Raw genomic sequence first — 9,719 nt, forward strand, 5'->3', positions numbered from 1 at the left:
AGCTTAAATCACATATAAAACCCCACACATTAATAGTGGGAGACCTCAAAACCCTACTTTCACCACTGGACAGATCTCCCAAACCGAAACTTAACAGAGAAATAAAGGACTTAACTGATGTCATGACTCAAATGGACTTAATCAATATCTACAGAACATTAAATCCCAAGAAAAAAGAATATACCTTCTTCTCAGCACCCCATGGAACCTTCTCTAAAATCGACCACATACTTGGCCACAAATCAAATCTCAACAGATACAAAACAATTGGAATAACCTCCTGTGTTCTATCAGACCACAGTGGACTAAAGTTGGATTTCAACAACAACAAAAACTACAGAAAACCTACACTCTCATGGAAACTGAATAATACTCAACTGAATCACCAATGGGTTAAGGAAGAAATAAAGAAAGAAATTAAAGACTTCCTAGAGATCAACGAAAATGAAGACACCACATATCCAAACCTATGAGACACTATGAAACCAGTACTAAGAGGGAAATTCATAGCACTAAATGCCCACATAAATAAGTTGGAGAAATCTCACACTAGTGACTTAACAGCACACATGAAAAGCTCTAGAACAAGAAGCAAAGTATCCCAGGAAAAATAGACGCCAGGAATTATCAAAGTGAGAGCTGAAATCAATAAAATAGAAACAAAGAGAACAATACAAAAAATTAATGAAACAAAGAGTTGGTTCTTTGAGAAAATCAACAAGATAGACAACCCCTTATCCAAACTAACCAAAAGACAGAGAGAGAGCATCCAAATCAACAAAATCAGAAATGAAAGGGGGGACATAACAACAGACATTGAGGAAATCCAGAGAATCATCAGGTCATACTTCAAAAACCTCTACTCCACAAAACTGGAAAACCTAAAAGAAATGGATAACTTTCTGGATAGGTGCCACATACCTAAGTTAAATCAAGACCAGATAAACTATTTAAATAGTCCAATAACCCCTAATGAAATAGAAAGAGTCATTAAAAGTATCCCAAACAGCCGGGTGGTGGTGGCCCACGCCTTTAATCCCAGCACTCGGGAGGCAGAGGCAGGTGGATCTCTGTGAGTTCGAGGCCAGCCTGGTCTACCAAGTGAGTTCCAGGAAAGGCGCAAAGCTACACAGAGAAACCCTGTCTTGAAAAACCAAAAAAAAAAGTATCCCAAACAAAAAAAGCCCAGGACCAGAAGGTTTCAGCGCAGAATTCTACCAGATCTTCAAAGAAGAGTTAATACCAATACTCTCTAAATTGTTCCACACAATAGAAACAGATGGAACATTACCAAACTCCTTCTATGAGGCTACAATTACCCTGATTCCTAAAACAAACAAGGATACAACAAAGAAAGAGAACTACAGACCGATCTCCCTCATGAACATTGATGCAAAAATACTCAATAAAATACTGGCAAGCAGACACCAAGAACACATCAAAACAATTATCCACCATGTTCAAGTAGGCTTCATTCCAGGGATGCAAGGGTGGTTCTACATATGAAAGTCCGTCAATGTAATACACTATATAAACAAACTCAAAGAAAAAAAACCACATGATCCTCTCACTAGATGCAGAAAAGGCATTTGACAAAATCCAACACCCCTTCATGATAAAGGTCTTAGAGCGATCAGGAATAAAGGGAACATACCTAAACATAATAAAGGCAATTTACAGCAAGCTAACAGCCAACATCAAATTAAATGGAGAGAAACTCAAAGCAATTCCACTAAAATCAGGAATGAGGCAAGGCTGTCTGCTCTCCCCATACTTATTCAATATAGTACTTGAAGTTCTAGCCAGAGCAATAAGACAACATAAGGAGATTAAGGGGATACAAATTAGAAAGGAAGAAGTCAATGTTTCCCTATTTGCAGATGACATGATAGTATACTGGAGCGACCCCAAAGATTCCACCAAGGAACTGATACAGCTTATAAACAACTTCAGCAACATAGCAGGATACAAGATCAACTCAAAAAAATCAGTAGCCCTCCTATATACAATGGACAAAGAAGCGGAGAAGGAAATCAGAGATACATCACCCTTTACTATAGCCACAAATGACATAAAATACCTTGGGGTAACACTAACCAAGCAAGTGAAGGTCATATATGACAAGAACTTTAAGTCCCTGAAAAAAGAAATTGAAGAAGATATCAGAAAGTGGAAAGATCTCCCATGCTCATGGATAGGCAGGACTAACATAGTAAAAGTGGCCATCTTACCAAAAGCAATCTACAGATTCAATGCAATCCCCATCAAAATACCAACACAATTCTTCACAGACCTGGAAAGAATAATACTCAACTTCATATGGAAAAACAAAAAACCCAGAATAGCCAAAAGAATCCTGTACAATAACACAACCTCTGGAGGCATCAAGATCCCTGACTTCAAGCTCTACTATAGAGCTACAGTAATAAAAACAGCTTGGTACTGGCATAAAAACCGACATGTGGACCAATGGAATCGAATTGAAGACCCTGACATTAATCCACACACCTATGAACATATAATTTTTGACAAAGAAGCAAAAGTGCACAATGGAAAAAAGAAAGCATCTTCAACAAATGGTGCTTGCATAACTGAATATCAACATGTAGAAGGCTGCAAATAGATCCATATCTATCACCGTGCACAAAACTTAAGTCCAAGTGAATCAAGGACCTCAACATAAATCCAGCTACTCTGAACCTGCTAGAAGAGAAAGTTGGAAGTAGTCTTGAACACATTGGCATAGGAGATCACTTCCTAAATATAACACCAGTAGCACAGACACTGAGAGAACCAATCAATCAATGGGACCTCTTGAAACTGAGAAGCTTTTGTAGAGCAAAGGATACGGTCAACAAGGCAAAGCGACAGCCTACAGAATGGGAAAAGATCTTCACCAAACCCACATCTGACAGAGGACTGATATCCAGAATATATAAGGAACTCAAGAAAATAGACATCAAAATGCCCAACAGTCCTATTAAGAAATGGGCTATAGAACTAAACAGAGAATTCTCAACAGAGGAAACTCAAATGGCTGAAAGACATTTAAGGAATTGCTCAACATCCCTAATCATCAGGGAAATGCAAATCAAAACAACTCTGAGATACCACCTTACACCTGTCAGAATGGCTAAGATCAAAAACACTGAGGACACCTTATGCTGGAGAGGATGTGGAGCTGGGGGAACTCTCCTCCACTGCTGGTGGGAATGCAAGCTTGTATAACCACTTTGGAAATCAATATGGTGCTTTCTTAGAAAATTGGGAATCCATCTCCCTCAAGATCCAGCTATACCACTCTTGGGCATATACCCAAGGAATGCTCAACCACACCACAAGAGCACTTGTTCAGCTATGTTCATATCAGCACTGTTTGTAATAGCCAGAAATTGGAAACAACCTAGATGCCCTTCAACTGAAGAATGGATAAACAAAATGTGGTATATATACACAATGGAATACTACTCAGCAGAGAAAAACAATGACACCATGAGATTTGCAGACAAATGGATGGATCCAGAAAAAAATCATCCTGAGTGAGGTAAACCAGACTCAGAAAAACAAACATGGTATTTACTCACTCATAGGAGGATACTAGATGTGGAACAAGGATGACTGGACTGCTACTCACATCACCAGGGAGGCTACCTGGAAAACAGGACCCAAAGAAAGACTCAGGGATCACCCAATGACAGAGAAATGGAAGAGATCTACATGAACAACCTGGACATGAGTGGGGTAATGAAGGGCGAGGGTCGAGGGAAAGAGAGCTTGGGGGAGTGGGAGATCCCAGCTGGATCAACAACAGAGAGGGAGAACAAGGAATAGGAGACCATGGTAAATGAAGACCACATGAGAATAGGAAGAAGCAAAGTGCTAGAGAGGCCCACAGAAATCCACAAAGATACCCCCACAACAGACTGCTGGCAATGGTCGAGAGACAGCCCGAACTGACCTACTCTGGTGATGGGATGGCCAAACACCCTAATTGTCATGCTAGAAACCCCATCCAACTACTGAGGGATCTGGATGCAGAGATTCATGGCTAGGCCCCAGGTGGATCTCTGGGAGTCCAATTAGCGAGAATGAGTAGGGTTTATATGAGTAAGAATTGTTGAGACCAAGGTTGGATAAAGCACAGGGATAAATAAGCCAAATGAATGGAAACACATGAACTATGAACCAATGGCTGAGGGGTCACCAACTGGATCAGGCCCTCTGAATGGGTGAGACAGTTGATTGGCTTGATCTGTTTGGGAGGCATCCAGGCAGTGGGACCGGGTCCTGTGCTCATTGCATGAGCTGACTGTTTGAAACCTGGGGCCTATGCAAGATTGCTTGGCTCGGCCTAGGAGGAGGGGACTGGGCCTACCTGGACTGAGTCTACCAGGTTGATCTCAGTCTGTGGGGAAGGCTTTGCCCTGGAGGAGGTGGGAATGGGGGTGGGATGGGGTGAAGGTGAGGGGGGCCAGAGGGGGGAGAACAAGGGAATCTGTGGCTGATAAGTAGAACTGAATTGTATTGCAAAATAAAAATTAAAATTAAAAAAAAAACCCAGGATGCCTAAAAGAATCGTGTACAACAAAGCAACCTCTGGAGGCGTCACAATCCCTGACTTCAAGCTTTACTATAGAGGTACATTAGTAAAAACAGCTTGGTACTGGCATAAAAATCGCCATGTGGACCAACGGAATCTAATTGAAGACCCTGACATTAATCCACACATGTATGAACACCTAATTTTTGACAAAGAAGCCAAAACTATACAATAGAAAAAAGAAAACATCTTCAATAAATGGTGCTGGCATAACTGGATGTCAACATGTAGAAGACTGCAAATAGATTCATATCTGTTACTGTGCACAAAACATAAGTCCAAGTGCATCAAGGATCTCAACATAAACCCAGTTAATTGAACCTGATAGAAGAAAAAGTAGGAAGTAATCTTGAATGCAATAGCCCCTATCATAACTTCCTAAATATAACACCAAAACACAGACACTGAGAGCAACAATTAATAAATAGGACCTCTTGAAACTGAGAAGCTTTTGTAGGGCAAAGGACATGGTCAATAAGAAAAAACAACAGCCTACAGAATGGGGAAAGATCTTCACCAACTCCACATCTGACAGAAGTTTGATCTCTAGAATATATAAAGAACTCAAGAAACTAGACACCAAAATACCTATAGTCCAATTAAACAATGACCTGCAGAGCTAAACAGAGAATTCTCAACAGAAGAATCTCAAATGGCTAAAAGGCATTTAAAGAATTGCTCAACATCCTTAGTCATCAGAGAAATTCAAATCAAAACAACCCTGAGACACCATCTTACACCTGTCAGAATGGCTAAGATCAAAAACACTGAAGACAGCTTATGTTGGAGAGGATGTGGAACAAGGGTAAGTCTCCTCCACTGTTGGTGGGAATGCAAACTTGTACAGCCACTCTGGAAATCAGTATGGCAGTTTCTCAGAAAATTGGGAATTAATCTTCCACAAGAACCAGCTATAGCACTATTGGCCATAGCAGCATTATTCGTAATAGCCAGTACCTGTAAGCACCTACATGCCCGTCAACTGTAGAATGGATAAAGAAAATGTGGTACATATATACAATGGAGTATGACTCAGCAGAGAAAAACAATGACATCATGAGGGTTGCAGGCAAATGGGGGGAACTAGAAAATATCATCCTGAGTGAGGCAACTCAGACTCAGAAAGACAAACAAGGAATGTACTCACTCATGAGTGGATACTAGACATAAAGCAAAGGATACCCAGACTGCAGCCCACACCTCCAGAGAGACTAGCTTGTAAGTACAACCCCAGGATAGAAAAAGGGATCACCCAGTGATGAAGCAATGGATGAAATCTACTTGAGAAAACTGGTGGTCTGGGGGGTAATGGAGGGCAAGTGTCAGGGGAAAGAGAGCTTATGGGAACAGGAGGTTCTAGCTGAATCAGGAACAGAGTAGGAGAACAAGGAAAGAGATACCATGGTAAATGAAGAAACCACAGGAATAGGAAGAAGCAAAATGCTAGAGAGGTCCCCAAGAATCCACAAAGATGACTCCACTATAGACTACTGGCAGTGGTCAAAAGGGTACCTGACCTGACCTACTCTGGTGATTGGATGGCTGAATACCCTAACTGTAATGATGGAACTTTCATCCAGTGACTGATGGAAGTGAATGCAGAGATCCATGGCCCGATCCCAGATGGACCTCCAGGAGTCCAATTGACCAGACAGAGCAGGGATGCTATGAGCAAGAAATATTGAGACCATGATTGGAAAAAGCACAGAGACAACTACCCAACCTATTGGAAGCACATGAATTGTGGACCAATAGCTGACGAGAACCCATGGCACTGGACTAGGCCTTCTGGATAAGCAAGACAGTTGTTTAGCTTGAACTCTTTAGGGGGCCCCCAGGCAGGGGGACCAGGACCTGTCCATAGTGCATCAGCCAGCTTTTTGCAAGGTGGAGCCTATGGTGAGACACTGTGTAACCTTGGTGCAGGGAGGAGGGGCTTGGACCTGCCTCAACTGAGTGATCCAGGCTCTGTTGACTCCCCAGGAGAGACCTTTCCTTGGAGGAGGTGGGAATGGGTGGTGGATTTTGGGGGACGGCTGAGGGGTGGGAGGAGGGAGGACAGGAGAGTCTGTGGTTGATATATAAAATGAGTAGAAAATCTCTTAATAAAAAAATTTTAAATTTTTTTTAAAAAATTTAAAAAAAGATTCATGTTACTTTGAACAATACAAATTAAGAGAAGGAAAAAGCCCAAGAGAAAGCACAAGAATCAGAGACCCACTCATTTAGCCACCTAGGATTCACACAAAGACACTAACCTGAGAGCCACAACACAAATACAAAGAACCTGGTCCTGATCCATGCAGGTCCTGTGTGTGCTATCTCAGTCTATGAGTTCATATGAGCTTTAGACATGTTGATTTAGAGGGGCTTGTTTTCTTGTCTTCTAACCACCCTGACTCTTACAATATTTTCCTCCCCACTGTGAGGAGCCATGAGCTCTGAATGGAGAGGTTTATTTAGTGCTGTTGTTTCAAGATCTCTCACCTTCTTTATAGTGTCTGGTGGTGGATCTCAATAGTTGTACCCATCTGCTGTAGGAGCAAGCTTCTCTGATGACAAGGGAAGAGACACTGGTTTTTAAGTAGAGCAGAATATCATTAGGAGTCATCTTATCACTACTTTTTTCTTTTCCTAAATCTGTATTACTTAATTTTATCCTATGTCTCTGTGTTATCTAGACTCAGGGTCTTGAGCATGTAAGCAGTGTGGGGTAAGTTCTATCTTGTGGGGTGTGTCTTAAGTCAAATCTGTTATCTGTTGTTACTAGCTTTTTGTCACCATTGACCCAGCATGTCTTTCAGGCAGAACAGCATTGGGTGCATAAGGTTTGTAGCTGGCCAAGTGTTTACATTTCACTTTTGTGAGCTTACAGTGTATTTCCTACACCAAATACCCTGGAACATGGGAGAAACGACTCTATGTAGGAACTGGCTTGATGTCTCCATCCTCAATGATTTCTGTAGGTGCCCTCTTTAGCAGTGGAACCTTGCTGTCAGTGTGTGGAGAGCAATCTTTACTCTTAGCAACCTCCTGGTTTTTTTCTGGATCCCTGTGAGTCACTTTTGGTCAACAAGACAATTTGATGTAACCTAATCCAAGTACTAAAAAGCTTCATTTGGTGAAAAAAGAGGAGCAGTTGGGACTCTGTTTTGGTGATATTTTATTTGTGCTAAAATTTGATATTATTTGCATGTTAATAAATAAAGTTTTCCTGGAGATCAGAGGTCATAGCTAGCCAGGAATAGCAGTCAGGCAGTGGTAGCCCATGCCCTTATTCTGATCACGTGGCAAGCAGAGTCTCTGTGTGGTCAAGGACACAGCCAAGAGTGGTGAGAAGAGCCTTTAATCCCACTACCAACCATAGCGACCTGGAGATCTGTACAGACAGGTAGTGATGAGGAAGTCATGTGGTTGGGGTTAGAGCCAATGAGAAGTCAAAACAGAAAGGCAATAAAAACACAAGTCAGGCAGGAAGAAACTCTCTCTGGGGAAGCTACAGAGGCAAGGTGGTAAGATAAGATAGTTGTGACTCTCTGACCTCTTTGGCTATTTAACTCTGTATTTGGCACTGTGTTTCTTGTTTACTCAGACTGTTTAGAATTTAGTCTACATTCTGTGTACTGTAATACTGACAATTTCATTAAAATACCTTTATGTACATATATATTTGAGGAAGTTTAAACTGTAATAAGGTTCTATACTAACCTTCAAATGGCCCTTGATTTTAGGTATTTCTGTCCATATTCTTTCCCATAACCTCTTCCCCCCTCACCTTCCCCATTTGATCCTCCCATTCTAGCCCACTACACTTAGCCATCCCCAACTGTCTATTCAATATCACTTTTCTAATGACATCAACTATTCCCTCCAGTCCCTCATCCTACACATACTCTCTGTGGTTCCATCAATTGTAGCTTTTTTATCAATGACTTCACAGCTAATATCCACATATCAGCAAATATATGCAATATTTATCTCTCTGATTCTAGAATAGCTCACTTGGTACGATTTTTTTTCTCATTCCACCCATTTTCCTGCAAATTTCATGATATCACTATTTTATCACCTGAGTAATACTCCATTGTACAAATGCTCCATATTTTCTTTATCTATTCTTCTGTTTAGGAGAATATATGATGGTTTTTAAATTCTGATTATTATTATTAATGGAGTAACAAGGAACACAAATGAGCAAATGTCTTAGTGGTAGGATGACACACCCTTTGAATATATGTCCAAACATGGTTTAACTAGATCTTAAGGTGGATTGATTGCCGTCTTCTAGACAAACTGCCACACTGATTTTCATAGTGACTTTGTGGTTTTTCACTCCTATCTACAATGTACGAGTGTTCTTACTTCACATTTCTGCCAGCTCTACTTTCCCTTTTGTTGTGGATCTTTGCCATTTGGACAGGTGTAAGATGAAATCTCAGTGTAGACTGGATTTGTAATGATATGACTGCTAATGATGGTGAACTTTTCTTTAAGTGTTTCTCAGCCATTTGAGTTTCCTCTTTCTCATTCTGAAGGCTACTGCATTGTCTGAATGACATTGTCCTTTGCCATGCAGAAGCTTCTCAGACAGACAAAAAAACAACATTCAAGCAGGCAAAGAATATACTCATACAAACAGACAGTAAAGATACTTCTTCCTATCATGAACATTGCAGGTCATATTTCCTGTATGTCTGCAATAATCTCTGCCTATGAAGAACTGTTTTTGACACAAAATTCATATGGAATATCTGATGTAATCCAAGTCAACCACTACATATGGTAATCAGAGCTTGTTAGGAAACTCGCCTAAAAGGAATTGTGTCTGTGAACCTCATGTCCAATTACATAGATCTACTCATAAGGGATACGGAGCAGAAGAATTATCATAAATCAAATTACTATACCTTAATTATCCCCTGGACTTAGGAACTCATATGCAGAGCCCCAGGCCAGAGAGTGACTATACAACCAACAGAGATAAACAAGGTACTCAAAAGAAAATTACTGAGATTCTTGAAAAGTGTGCAGTCTTTCACAGTAACTATAATAATAAAAAGAGACACCTGCATGGGTTCATGCATAATTGATACGTGAGTTTCTTCCTGACTCTTCATGC

Source organism: Peromyscus californicus, unplaced genomic scaffold (genome assembly GCF_007827085.1).
Source record: "Peromyscus californicus insignis strain IS unplaced genomic scaffold, ASM782708v3 Scaffold_4__1_contigs__length_199733344, whole genome shotgun sequence".
Lineage (NCBI taxonomy): Eukaryota > Metazoa > Chordata > Mammalia > Rodentia > Cricetidae > Peromyscus > Peromyscus californicus.